The following is a 15,494-nucleotide window of genomic DNA, read 5'->3' as shown; positions in this document are numbered from 1 at the left end:
GTTATGAGGGGGGCGGGATCTCTAAAAACATTATAAGTCAGATAGTGGGCCTACCTCCACAGAGAAAGTGGAGAGCAACGGACGTGACATCACAAAGAGCTAACCTCTGTTGCCTGGAGATGAAGGGATGCCGCTTACAGGCCTTGTTATGAGTGGGGCGGGATCTCTAAAAACTTTATAAGTCAGACAGTGGTCCAACCTCCACAGAGAAAGTGGAGAGCAACGGACATGACATCACAAAGAGCTCACCTCTGTTGCCTGGAGAGGAAAGGATGCCGCTTACAGGCCTTGTTATGGGGGGGGGGGGCGGGATCTCTAAAAACATTATAAGTCAGACAGTGGTCCAACCTCCACAGAGAAAGTGGAGAGCAACGGACATGACATCACAAAGAGCTCACCTCTGTTGCCTGGAGAGGAAGGGATGCCGCTTACAGGCCTTGTTATGAGGGGGGCGGGATCTCTAAAAACATTATAAGTCAGACAGTGGGCCTACCTCCACAGAGAAAGTAGAGAGCAACGGACATGACATCACAAAGAGCTCACCTCTGTTGCCTGGAGAGGAAGGGATGCCGCTTACAGGCCTTGTTATGAGGGGGGCGGGATCTCTAAAAACATTATAAGTCAGACAGTGGGCCTACCTCCACAGAGAAAGTGAGGTGAGCTCTTTGTGTTGTCATGTCCGTTGCTCTCCGACATGACATCACAAAGAGCTCACCTTTGTTGCCTGGAGAGGAAGGCATGCCGATTATAGGCCTTGTTATGGGGGGGATCTCTAAAAACATTATAAGTCAGACAGAGGTCCAACCTCCACAGAGAAAGTGGAAAGCAACGGACATGACATCACAAAGAGCTCACCTCTGTTGCCTGGAGAGGAAGGGATGCCGCTTACAGGCCTTGTTATAAGGGGGGGGGACTCTAAAAACATTATAATGTGGGCCTACCTCCACAGAGAAAGTGGAGAGCAACGGACATGACATCACAAAGAGCTCACCTCTGTTGCCTGGAGAGGAAGGGAAGGCCGCTTACAGGCCTTGTTATGGGAGGGGGGATCTCTAAAAACATTATAGGTCAGACAGTGGGCCTACCTCCACAGAGAAAGTGGAGAGATACGGACATGACATCACAAAGAGCTCACCTCTGTTGCCTGAAGAGGAAGGGATGCCGCTTACAGGCCTTGTTATGAGGGGGGCGGGATCTCTAAAAACATTATAAGTCAGACAGTGGTCCAACCTCCACAGAGAAAGTGGAGAGCAACGGACATGACATCACAAAGAGCTCACCTCTGTTGCCTGGAGAGGAAGGGAAGGCCGCTTACAGGCCTTGTTATGGGAGGGGGGATCTCTAAAAACATTATAGGGCAGACAGTGGGCCTACCTCCACAGAGAAAGTGGAGAGCAACGGACAAGACATCACAAAGAGCTCACTTCTGTTGCCTGGAGAGGAAGGGATGCCCTTTACAGGCCTTGTTATGGGGGGGGGATCTCTAAAAACTTTATAGGTCAGACAGAGGTCCAACCTCCACAGAGAAAGTGGAGAGCAACGGACATGACATCACAAAGAGCTCACCTCTGTTGCCTGGAGAGGAAGGGATGCCGTTTACAGGCCTTGTTAAGGAGGGGGGGGGACTCTAAAAACATTATAAGTCAGACAGTGGGCTTACCTGGAAAGAGAAAGTGGAGAGCAACGGACATGACATAACAAAGAGCTCACCTCTGTTGCCTGAAGAGGAAGGGATGCCTCTTACAGGCCTTGTTATGAGGGGGGTGGGATCTCTAAAAACATTATAAGTCAGACAGTGGTCCAACCTCCACAGAGAAAGTGGAGAGCAACGGACATGACATCACAAAGAGCTCACCTGTGTTGCCTGGAGAGGAAGGGATGCCGCTTACAGGCCTTGTTAAGGAGGGGGGGGGACTCTAAAAACATTATAGGTCAGACAGAGGTCCAACCTCCACAGAGAAAGTGGAGAGCAACGGACATGACATCACAAAGAGCTCACCTCTGTTGCCTGGAGAGGAAGGGATGCCGCTTACAGGCCTTGTTATGAGGGGGGGGGGGACTCTAAAAACATTATAATTCAGACAGTGGGCCTACCTCCACAGAGAAAGTGGAGAGCAACGGACATGACATCACAAAGAGCTCACCTCTGTTGCCTGGAGAGGAAGGGAAGGCCGCTTACAGGCCTTGTTATGGGAGGGGGGATCTCTAAAAACATTATAGGTCAGACAGTGGGCCTACCTCCACAGAGAAAGTCGAGAGCAACGGACATGACATCACAAAGAGCTCACCTCTGTTGCCTGGAGAGGAAGGGATGCCGCTTACAGGCGTTGTTATGAGGGGGGCGGGATCTCTAAAAACATTATAAGTCAGACAGTGGTCCAACCTCCACAGAGAAAGTGGAGAGCAACGGACATGACATCACAAAGAGCTCACCTGTGTTGCCTAGAGAGGAAGGGATGCCGCTTACAGGCGTTGTTATGAGGGGGGCGGGATCTCTAAAAACATTATAAGTCAGACAGTGGTCCAACCTCCACAGGGAAAGAGGAGAGCAACGGACATGACATCACAAAGAGCTCACTTCTGTTGCCTGGAGAGGAAGGGATGCCGCTTACAGGCCTTGTTATGAGGGGGGCGGGATCTCTAAAAACATTATAAGTCAGACAGTGGTCCAACCTCCACAGAGAAAGTGGAGAGCAACGGACATGACATCACAAAGAGCTCACCTCTGTTGCCTGGAGAGGAAGGGATGCCGCTTACAGGCCTTGTTATGGGGGGGGGATCTCTAAAAACATTATAAGTCAGACAGTGGTCCAACCTCCACAGGGAAAGAGGAGAGCAACGGACGTGACATCACAAAGAGCTCACCTCTGTTGCCTGGAGAGGAAGGGATGCCGCTTACAGGCATTGTTAAGGAGGGGGGGGGGACTCTAAAAACATTATAAATTCAGACAGTGGTCCAACCTCCACAGAGAAAGTGGAGAGCAACGGACATGACATCACAAAGAGCTCACCTCTGTTGCCTGGAGAGGAAGGGATGCCGCTTACAGGCCTTGTTATGGGCGGGGGGATCTCTAAATACATTATAAATCAGACAGTGGTCCAACCTCCACAGAGAAAGTGGAGAGCAACGGACATGACATCACAAAGAGCTCACCTCTGTTGCCTGGAGAGGAAGGGATGCCGCTTACAGGCCTTGTTATGAGGGGGGCGGGATCTCTAAAAACATTATAAGTCAGACAGTGGGCCTAACTCCACAGAGAAAGTGGAGAGCAATGGACATGACATCACAAAGAGCTCACCTCTGTTGCCTGGAGAGGAAGGGATGCCGCTTACAGGCCTTGTTATGGGGGGGGGGATCTCTAAAAACATTATAAGTCAGACAGTGGTCCAACCTCCACAGAGAAAGTGGAGAGCAACGGACATGACATCACAAAGAGCTCACCTCTGTTGCCTGGAGAGGAAGGGATGCCGCTTACAGGCCTTGTTATGAGGGGGGCGGGATCTCTAAAAACATTATAAGTCAGACAGTGGGCCTACCTCCACAGAGAAAGTGGAGAGCAACGGACATGACATCACAAAGAGCTCACCTCTGTTGCCTGGAGAGGAAGGGATGCCGCTTACAGGCCTTGTTATGAGGGGGGCGGGATCTCTAAAAACATTATAAATCAGACAGTGGGCCTACCTCCACAGAGAAAGTGAGGTGAGCTCTTTGTGTTGTCATGTCCGTTGCTCTCCGACATGACATCACAAAGAGCTCACCTCTGTTGCCTGGAGAGGAAGGGATGCCGCTTACAGGCGTTGTTATGAGGGGGGCGGGATCTCTAAAAACATTATAAGTCAGACAGTGGTCCAACCTCCACAGGGAAAGAGGAGAGCAACGGACATGACATCACAAAGAGCTCACCTCTGTTGCCTGGAGAGGAAGGGATGCCGCTTACAGGCCTTGTTATGAGGGGGGCGGGATCTCTAAAAACATTATAAGTCAGACAGTGGTCCAACCTCCACAGAGAAAGTGGAGAGCAACGGACATGACATCACAAAGAGCTCACCTCTGTTGCCTGGAGAGGAAGGGATGCCGCTTACAGGCCTTGTTATGGGGGGGGGGGATCTCTAAAAACATTATAAGTCAGACAGTGGTCCAACCTCCACAGGGAAAGAGGATAGCAACGGACGTGACATCACAAAAAGCTCACCTCTGTTGCCTGGAGAGGAAGGGATGCCGCTTACAGGCCTTGTTAAGGAGGGGGGGGGGACTCTAAAAACATTATAAGTCAGACAGTGGTCCAACCTCCACAGAGAAAGTGGAGAGCAACGGACATGACATCAAAAAGAGCTCACCTCTGTTGCCTGGAGAGGAAGGGATGCCGCTTACAGGCCTTGTTATGGGCGGGGGGATCTCTAAAATCATTATAAGTCAGACAGTGGTCCAACCTCCACAGAGAAAGTGGAGAGCAACGGACATGACATCACAAAGAGCTCACCTCTGTTGCCTGGAGAGGAAGGGATGCCGCTTACAGGCCTTGTTATGAGGGGGGCGGGATCTCTAAAAACATTATAAGTCAGACAGTGGGCCTACCTCCACAGAGAAAGTGGAGAGCAACGGACATGACATCACAAAGAGCTCACCTCTGTTGCCTGGAGAGGAAGGGATGCCGCTTACAGGCCTTGTTATGGGGGGGGGGGATCTCTAAAAACATTATAAGTCAGACAGTGGTCCAACCTCCACAGAGAAAGTGGAGAGCAACGGACATGACATCACAAAGAGCTCACCTCTGTTGCCTGGAGAGGAAGGGATGCCGCTTACAGGCCTTGTTAAGGAGGGGGGGGGACTCTAAAAACATTATAAGTCAGACAGTGGGCCTACCTCCACAGAGAAAGTGGAGAGCAACGGACATGACATCACAAAGAGCTCACCTCTGTTGCCTGGAGAGGAAGGGATGCCGCTTACAGGCCTTGTTATGAGGGGGGCGGGATCTCTAAAAACATTATAAATCAGACAGTGGGCCTACCTCCACAGAGAAAGTGAGGTGAGCTCTTTGTGTTGTCATGTCCGTTGCTCTCCGACATGACATCACAAAGAGCTCACCTCTGTTGCCTGGAGAGGAAGGGATGCCGCTTACAGGCGTTGTTATGAGGGGGGCGGGATCTCTAAAAACATTATAAGTCAGACAGTGGTCCAACCTCCACAGGGAAAGAGGAGAGCAACGGACATGACATCACAAAGAGCTCACCTCTGTTGCCTGGAGAGGAAGGGATGCCGCTTACAGGCCTTGTTATGAGGGGGGCGGGATCTCTAAAAACATTATAAGTCAGACAGTGGTCCAACCTCCACAGAGAAAGTGGAGAGCAACGGACATGACATCACAAAGAGCTCACCTCTGTTGCCTGGAGAGGAAGGGATGCCGCTTACAGGCCTTGTTATGGGGGGGGGGGATCTCTAAAAACATTATAAGTCAGACAGTGGTCCAACCTCCACAGGGAAAGAGGATAGCAACGGACGTGACATCACAAAAAGCTCACCTCTGTTGCCTGGAGAGGAAGGGATGCCGCTTACAGGCCTTGTTAAGGAGGGGGGGGGGACTCTAAAAACATTATAAGTCAGACAGTGGTCCAACCTCCACAGAGAAAGTGGAGAGCAACGGACATGACATCAAAAAGAGCTCACCTCTGTTGCCTGGAGAGGAAGGGATGCCGCTTACAGGCCTTGTTATGGGCGGGGGGATCTCTAAAATCATTATAAGTCAGACAGTGGTCCAACCTCCACAGAGAAAGTGGAGAGCAACGGACATGACATCACAAAGAGCTCACCTCTGTTGCCTGGAGAGGAAGGGATGCCGCTTACAGGCCTTGTTATGAGGGGGGCGGGATCTCTAAAAACATTATAAGTCAGACAGTGGGCCTACCTCCACAGAGAAAGTGGAGAGCAACGGACATGACATCACAAAGAGCTCACCTCTGTTGCCTGGAGAGGAAGGGATGCCGCTTACAGGCCTTGTTATGGGGGGGGGGATCTCTAAAAACATTATAAGTCAGACAGTGGTCCAACCTCCACAGAGAAAGTGGAGAGCAACGGACATGACATCACAAAGAGCTCACCTCTGTTGCCTGGAGAGGAAGGGATGCCGCTTACAGGCCTTGTTAAGGAGGGGGGGGGACTCTAAAAACATTATAGGTCAGACAGAGGTCCAACCTCCACAGAGAAAGTGGAGAGCAACGGACATGACATCACAAAGAGCTCACCTCTGTTGCCTGGAGAGGAAGGGATGCCGCTTACAGGCCTTGTTATGAGGGGGGGGGGGACTCTAAAAACATTATAATTCAGACAGTGGGCCTACCTCCACAGAGAAAGTGGAGAGCAACGGACATGACATCACAAAGAGCTCACCTCTGTTGCCTGGAGAGGAAGGGAAGGCCGCTTACAGGCCTTGTTATGGGAGGGGGGATCTCTAAAAACATTATAGGTCAGACAGTGGGCCTACTTCCACAGAGAAAGTCGAGAGCAACGGACATGACATCACAAAGAGCTCACCTCTGTTGCCTGGAGAGGAAGGGATGCCGCTTACAGGCGTTGTTATGAGGGGGGCGGGATCTCTAAAAACATTATAAGTCAGACAGTGGTCCAACCTCCACAGAGAAAGTGGAGAGCAACGGACATGACATCACAAAGAGCTCACCTGTGTTGCCTAGAGAGGAAGGGATGCCGCTTACAGGCGTTGTTATGAGGGGGGCGGGATCTCTAAAAACATTATAAGTCAGACAGTGGTCCAACCTCCACAGGGAAAGAGGAGAGCAACGGACATGACATCACAAAGAGCTCACTTCTGTTGCCTGGAGAGGAAGGGATGCCGCTTACAGGCCTTGTTATGAGGGGGGCGGGATCTCTAAAAACATTATAAGTCAGACAGTGGTCCAACCTCCACAGAGAAAGTGGAGAGCAACGGACATGACATCACAAAGAGCTCACCTCTGTTGCCTGGAGAGGAAGGGATGCCGCTTACAGGCCTTGTTATGGGGGGGGGATCTCTAAAAACATTATAAGTCAGACAGTGGTCCAACCTCCACAGGGAAAGAGGAGAGCAACGGACGTGACATCACAAAGAGCTCACCTCTGTTGCCTGGAGAGGAAGGGATGCCGCTTACAGGCCTTGTTAAGGAGGGGGGGGGACTCTAAAAACATTATAAATTCAGACAGTGGTCCAACCTCCACAGAGAAAGTGGAGAGCAACGGACATGACATCACAAAGAGCTCACCTCTGTTGCCTGGAGAGGAAGGGATGCCGCTTACAGGCCTTGTTATGGGCGGGGGGATCTCTAAATACATTATAAATCAGACAGTGGTCCAACCTCCACAGAGAAAGTGGATCGCAACGGACATGACATCACAAAGAGCTCACCTCTGTTGCCTGGAGAGGAAGGGATGCCGCTTACAGGCCTTGTTATGAGGGGGGCGGGATCTCTAAAAACATTATAAGTCAGACAGTGGGCCTAACTCCACAGAGAAAGTGGAGAGCAATGGACATGACATCACAAAGAGCTAACCTCTGTTGCCTGGAGAGGAAGGGATGCCGCTTACAGGCCTTGTTATGGGGGGGGGGATCTCTAAAAACATTATAAGTCAGACAGTGGTCCAACCTCCACAGAGAAAGTGGAGAGCAACGGACATGACATCACAAAGAGCTCACCTCTGTTGCCTGGAGAGGAAGGGATGCCGCTTACAGGCCTTGTTATGAGGGGGGCGGGATCTCTAAAAACATTATAAGTCAGACAGTGGGCCTACCTCCACAGAGAAAGTGGAGAGCAACGGACATGACATCACAAAGAGCTCACCTCTGTTGCCTGGAGAGGAAGGGATGCCGCTTACAGGCCTTGTTATGAGGGGGGCGGGATCTCTAAAAACATTATAAATCAGACAGTGGGCCTACCTCCACAGAGAAAGTGAGGTGAGCTCTTTGTGTTGTCATGTCCGTTGCTCTCCGACATGACATCACAAAGAGCTCACCTCTGTTGCCTGGAGAGGAAGGGATGCCGCTTACAGGCGTTGTTATGAGGGGGGCGGGATCTCTAAAAACATTATAAGTCAGACAGTGGGCCTACCTCCACAGAGAAAGTGGAGAGCAACGGACATGACATCACAAAGAGCTCACCTCTGTTGCCTGGAGAGGAAGGGATGCCGCTTACAGGCCTTGTTATGAGGGGGGCGGGATCTCTAAAAACATTATAAATCAGACAGTGGGCCTACCTCCACAGAGAAAGTGAGGTGAGCTCTTTGTGTTGTCATGTCCGTTGCTCTCCGACATGACATCACAAAGAGCTCACCTCTGTTGCCTGGAGAGGAAGGGATGCCGCTTACAGGCCTTGTTATGAGGGGGGCGGGATCTCTAAAAACATTATAAGTCAGACAGTGGTCCAACCTCCACAGAGAAAGTGGAGAGCAACGGACATGACATCACAAAGAGCTCACCTCTGTTGCCTGGAGAGGAAGGGATGCCGCTTACAGGCCTTGTTATGGGGGGGGGGGATCTCTAAAAACATTATAAGTCAGACAGTGGTCCAACCTCCACAGGGAAAGAGGATAGCAACGGACGTGACATCACAAAAAGCTCACCTCTGTTGCCTGGAGAGGAAGGGATGCCGCTTACAGGCCTTGTTAAGGAGGGGGGGGGGACTCTAAAAACATTATAAGTCAGACAGTGGTCCAACCTCCACAGAGAAAGTGGAGAGCAACGGACATGACATCAAAAAGAGCTCACCTCTGTTGCCTGGAGAGGAAGGGATGCCGCTTACAGGCCTTGTTATGGGCGGGGGGATCTCTAAAAACATTATAAGTCAGACAGTGGTCCAACCTCCACAGAGAAAGTGGAGAGCAACGGACATGACATCACAAAGAGCTCACCTCTGTTGCCTGGAGAGGAAGGGATGCCGCTTACAGGCCTTGTTATGAGGGGGGCGGGATCTCTAAAAACATTATAAGTCAGACAGTGGGCCTACCTCCACAGAGAAAGTGGAGAGCAACGGACATGACATCACAAAGAGCTCACCTCTGTTGCCTGGAGAGGAAGGGATGCCGCTTACAGGCCTTCTTATGGGGGGGGGGATCTCTAAAAACATTATAAGTCAGACAGTGGTCCAACCTCCACAGAGAAAGTGGAGAGCAACGGACATGACATCACAAAGAGCTCACCTCTGTTGCCTGGAGAGGAAGGGATGCCGCTTACAGGCCTTGTTAAGGAGGGGGGGGGACTCTAAAAACATTATAAGTCAGACAGTGGGCCAACCTCCACAGAGTATGAGGAGAGCAACGGACATGACATCACAAAGAACTCACGTCTGTTGCCTAGAGAGGAAGGGATGCCGCTTACAGGCGTTGTTAAGGAGGGGGGGGGACTCTAAAAACATTATAATTCAGACAGTGGGCCTACCTCCACAGAGAAAGTGGAGAGCAACGGACATGACATCACAAAGAGCTCACCTCTGTTGCCTGGAGAGGAAGGGATGCCGCTTACAGGCCTTGTTATGAGGGGGGCGGGATCTCTAAAAACATTATAAGTCAGACAGTGGGCCTACCTCCACAGAGAAAGTGGAGAGCAACGGACATGACATCACAAAGAGCTCACCTCTGTTGCCTGGAGAGGAAGGGATGCCGCTTACAGGCCTTGTTATGAGGGGGGCGGGATCTCTAAAATCATTATAAGTCAGACAGTGGGCCTACCTCCACAGAGAAAGTGGAGAGCAACGGACATGACATCACAAAGAGCTCACCTCTGTTGCCTGGAGAGGAAGGGATGCCGCTTACAGGCCTTGTTATGAGGGGGGCGGGATCTCTAAAAACATTATAAATCAGACAGTGGGCCTACCTCCACAGAGAAAGTGAGGTGAGCTCTTTGTGTTGTCATGTCCGTTGCTCTCCGACATGACATCACAAAGAGCTCACCTCTGTTGCCTGGAGAGGAAGGCATGCCGATTATAGGCCTTGTTATGGGGGGATCTCTAAAAACATTATAAGTCAGACAGAGGTCCAACCTCCACAGAGAAAGTGGAGAGCAACGGACATGACATCACAAAGAGCTCACCTCTGTTGCCTGGAGAGGAAGGGATGCCGCTTACAGGCCTTGTTATAAGGGGGGGGGACTCTAAAAACATTATAATTCAGACAGTGGGCCTACCTCCACAGAGAAAGTGGAGAGCAACGGACATGACATCACAAAGAGCTCACCTCTGTTGCCTGGAGAGGACGGGAAGGCCGCTTACAGGCCTTGATATGGGAGGGGGGATCTCTAAAAACATTATAGGTCAGACAGTGGGCCTACCTCCACAGAGAAAGTAGAGAGCAACGGACATGACATCACAAAGAGCTCACTTCTGTTGCCTGGAGAGGAAGGGATGCCGCTTACAGGCCTTGTTATGAGGGGGGCGGGATCTCTAAAACCATTATAAATCAGACAGTGGGCCTACCTCCACAGAGAAAGTGAGGTGAGCTCTTTGTGTTGTCATGTCCGTTGCTCTCCGACATGACATCACAAAGAGCTCACCTCTGTTGCCTGGAGAGGAAGGCATGCCGATTATAGGCCTTGTTATGGGGGGATCTCTAAAAACATTATAAGTCAGACAGAGGTCCAACCTCCACAGAGAAAGTGGAGAGCAACGGACATGACATCACAAAGAGCTCACCTCTGTTGCCTGGAGAGGAAGGGATGCCGCTTACAGGCCTTGTTATAAGGGGGGGGGACTCTAAAAACATTATAATTCAGACAGTGGGCCTACCTCCACAGAGAAAGTGGAGAGCAACGGACATGACATCACAAAGAGCTCACCTCTGTTGCCTGGAGAGGAAGGGAAGGCCGCTTACAGGCCTTGATATGGGAGGGGGGATCTCTAAAAACATTATAGGTCAGACAGTGGGCCTACCTCCACAGAGAAAGTAGAGAGCAACGGACATGACATCACAAAGAGCTCACTTCTGTTGCCTGGAGAGGAAGGGATGCCGCTTACAGGCCTTGTTAAGGAGGGGGGGGGGACTCTAAAAACATTATAAGTCAGACAGTGGTCCAACCTCCACAGAGAAAGTGGAGAGCAACGGACATGACATCACAAAGAGCTCACCGCTGTTGCCTGGAGAGGAAGGGATGCCGCTTACAGGCCTTGTTATGAGGGGGGCGGGATCTCTAAAAACATTATAAGTCAGACAGTGGGCCTACCTCCACAGAGAAAGTGGAGAGCAACGGACATGACATCACAAAGAGCTCACCTCTGTTGCCTGGAGAGGAAGGGATGCCGCTTACAGGCCTTGTTATGGGGGGGGGTATCTCTAAAAACATTATAAGACAGACAGTGGTCAAACCTCCACAGAGAAAGTGGAGAGCAACGAACATGACATCACAAAGAGCTCACCTCTGTTGCCTGGAGAGGAAGGGATGCCGCTTACAGGCCCTGTTATGAGGGGGGCGGGATCTCTAAAAACATTATAAATCAGACAGTGGGCCTACCTCCACAGAGAAAGTGAGGTGAGCTCTTTGTGTTGTCATGTCCGTTGCTCTCCGACATGACATCACAAAGAGCTCACCTCTGTTGCCTGGAGAGGAAGGCATGCCGATTATAGGCCTTGTTATGGGGGGATCTCTAAAAACATTATAAGTCAGACAGAGGTCCAACCTCCACAGAGAAAGTGGAGAGCAACGGACATGACATCACAAAGAGCTCACTTCTGTTGCCTGGAGAGGAAGGGATGCCGCTTACAGGCCTTGTTAAGGAGGGGGGGGGGACTCTAAAAACATTATAAGTCAGACAGTGGGCCAACCTCCACAGAGAAAGAGGAGAGCAACGGACATGACATCACAAAGAGCTCACCTCTGTTGCCTGGAGAGGAAGGGATGCCGCTTACAGGCGTTGTTAAGGAGGGGGGGGGACTCTAAAAACATTATAATTCAGACAGTGGGCCTACCTCCACAGAGAAAGTGGAGAGCAACGGACATGACATCACAAAGAGCTCACCTCTGTTGCCTGGAGAGGAAGGGATGCCGCTTACAGGCCTTGTTATAAGGGGGGGGGACTCTAAAAACATTATAATTCAGACAGTGGGCCTACCTCCACAGAGAAAGTGGAGAGCAACGGACATGACATCACAAAGAGCTCACCTCTGTTGCCTGGAGAGGAAGGGAAGGCCGCTTACAGGCCTTGATATGGGAGGGGGGATCTCTAAAAACATTATAGGTCAGACAGTGGGCCTACCTCCACAGAGAAAGTAGAGAGCAACGGACATGACATCACAAAGAGCTCACTTCTGTTGCCTGGAGAGGAAGGGATGCCGCTTACAGGCCTTGTTATGAGGGGGGCGGGATCTCTAAAACCATTATAAATCAGACAGTGGGCCTACCTCCACAGAGAAAGTGAGGTGAGCTCTTTGTGTTGTCATGTCCGTTGCTCTCCGACATGACATCACAAAGAGCTCACCTCTGTTGCCTGGAGAGGAAGGAATGCCGATTATAGGCCTTGTTATGGGGGGATCTCTAAAAACATTATAAGTCAGACAGAGGTCCAACCTCCACAGAGAAAGTGGAGAGCAACGGACATGACATCACAAAGAGCTCACCTCTGTTGCCTGGAGAGGAAGGGATGCCGCTTACAGGCCTTGTTATAAGGGGGGGGGACTCTAAAAACATTATAATTCAGACAGTGGGCCTACCTCCACAGAGAAAGTGGAGAGCAACGGACATGACATCACAAAGAGCTCACCTCTGTTGCCTGGAGAGGAAGGGAAGGCCGCTTACAGGCCTTGATATGGGAGGGGGGATCTCTAAAAACATTATAGGTCAGACAGTGGGCCTACCTCCACAGAGAAAGTAGAGAGCAACGGACATGACATCACAAAGAGCTCACTTCTGTTGCCTGGAGAGGAAGGGATGCCGCTTACAGGCCTTGTTAAGGGGGGGGGGGACTCTAAAAACATTATAAGTCAGACAGTGGTCCAACCTCCACAGAGAAAGTGGAGAGCAACGGACATGACATCACAAAGAGCTCACCTCTGTTGCCTGGAGAGGAAGGGATGCCGCTTACAGGCCTTGTTATGGGCGGGGGGATCTCTAAAAACATTATAAGTCAGACAGTGGTCCAACCTCCACAGAGAAAGTGGAGAGCAACGGACATGACATCACAAAGAGCTCACCGCTGTTGCCTGGAGAGGAAGGGATGCCGCTTACAGGCCTTGTTATGAGGGGGGCGGGATCTCTAAAATCATTATAAGTCAGACAGTGGGCCTACCTCCACAGAGAAAGTGGAGAGCAACGGACATGACATCACAAAGAGCTCACCTCTGTTGCCTGGAGAGGAAGGGATGCCGCTTACAGGCCTTGTTATGAGGGGGGCGGGATCTCTAAAAACATTATAAATCAGACAGTGGGCCTACCTCCACAGAGAAAGTGAGGTGAGCTCTTTGTGTTGTCATGTCCGTTGCTCTCCGACATGACATCACAAAGAGCTCACCTCTGTTGCCTGGAGAGGAAGGCATGCCGATTATAGGCCTTGTTATGGGGGGATCTCTAAAAACATTATAAGTCAGACAGAGGTCCAACCTCCACAGAGAAAGTGGAGAGCAACGGACATGACATCACAAAGAGCTCACCTCTGTTGCCTGGAGAGGAAGGGATGCCGCTTACAGGCCTTGTTATAAGGGGGGGGGACTCTAAAAACATTATAATTCAGACAGTGGGCCTACCTCCACAGAGAAAGTGGAGAGCAACGGACATGACATCACAAAGAGCTCACCTCTGTTGCCTGGAGAGGAAGGGAAGGCCGCTTACAGGCCTTGATATGGGAGGGGGGATCTCTAAAAACATTATAGGTCAGACAGTGGGCCTACCTCCACAGAGAAAGTAGAGAGCAACGGACATGACATCACAAAGAGCTCACTTCTGTTGCCTGGAGAGGAAGGGATGCCGCTTACAGGCCTTGTTAAGGGGGGGGGGGACTCTAAAAACATTATAAGTCAGACAGTGGTCCAACCTCCACAGAGAAAGTGGAGAGCAACGGACATGACATCACAAAGAGCTCACCTCTGTTGCCTGGAGAGGAAGGGATGCCGCTTACAGGCCTTGTTATGGGCGGGGGGATCTCTAAAAACATTATAAGTCAGACAGTGGTCCAACCTCCACAGAGAAAGTGGAGAGCAACGGACATGACATCACAAAGAGCTCACCGCTGTTGCCTGGAGAGGAAGGGATGCCGCTTACAGGCCTTGTTATGAGGGGGGCGGGATCTCTAAAATCATTATAAGTCAGACAGTGGGCCTACCTCCACAGAGAAAGTGGAGAGCAACGGACATGACATCACAAAGAGCTCACCTCTGTTGCCTGGAGAGGAAGGGATGCCGCTTACAGGCCTTGTTATGAGGGGGGCGGGATCTCTAAAAACATTATAAATCAGACAGTGGGCCTACCTCCACAGAGAAAGTGAGGTGAGCTCTTTGTGTTGTCATGTCCGTTGCTCTCCGACATGACATCACAAAGAGCTCACCTCTGTTGCCTGGAGAGGAAGGCATGCCGATTATAGGCCTTGTTATGGGGGGATCTCTAAAAACATTATAAGTCAGACAGAGGTCCAACCTCCACAGAGAAAGTGGAGAGCAACGGACATGACATCACAAAGAGCTCACCTCTGTTGCCTGGAGAGGAAGGGATGCCGCTTACAGGCCTTGTTATAAGGGGGGGGGACTCTAAAAACATTATAATTCAGACAGTGGGCCTACCTCCACAGAGAAAGTGGAGAGCAACGGACATGACATCACAAAGAGCTCACCTCTGTTGCCTGGAGAGGACGGGAAGGCCGCTTACAGGCCTTGATATGGGAGGGGGGATCTCTAAAAACATTATAGGTCAGACAGTGGGCCTACCTCCACAGAGAAAGTAGAGAGCAACGGACATGACATCACAAAGAGCTCACTTCTGTTGCCTGGAGAGGAAGGGATGCCGCTTACAGGCCTTGTTATGAGGGGGGCGGGATCTCTAAAACCATTATAAATCAGACAGTGGGCCTACCTCCACAGAGAAAGTGAGGTGAGCTCTTTGTGTTGTCATGTCCGTTGCTCTCCGACATGACATCACAAAGAGCTCACCTCTGTTGCCTGGAGAGGAAGGCATGCCGATTATAGGCCTTGTTATGGGGGGATCTCTAAAAACATTATAAGTCAGACAGAGGTCCAACCTCCACAGAGAAAGTGGAGAGCAACGGACATGACATCACAAAGAGCTCACCTCTGTTGCCTGGAGAGGAAGGGATGCCGCTTACAGGCCTTGTTATAAGGGGGGGGGACTCTAAAAACATTATAATTCAGACAGTGGGCCTACCTCCACAGAGAAAGTGGAGAGCAACGGACATGACATCACAAAGAGCTCACCTCTGTTGCCTGGAGAGGAAGGGAAGGCCGCTTACAGGCCTTGATATGGGAGGGGGGATCTCTAAAAACATTATAGGTCAGACAGTGGGCCTACCTCCACAGAGAAAGT

This window comes from Paroedura picta, chromosome 17, assembly GCF_049243985.1.
Source record: "Paroedura picta isolate Pp20150507F chromosome 17, Ppicta_v3.0, whole genome shotgun sequence".
Classification (NCBI taxonomy): Eukaryota; Metazoa; Chordata; class Lepidosauria; order Squamata; family Gekkonidae; genus Paroedura; species Paroedura picta.
Note: the sequence above shows the minus strand (reverse complement) of the source record.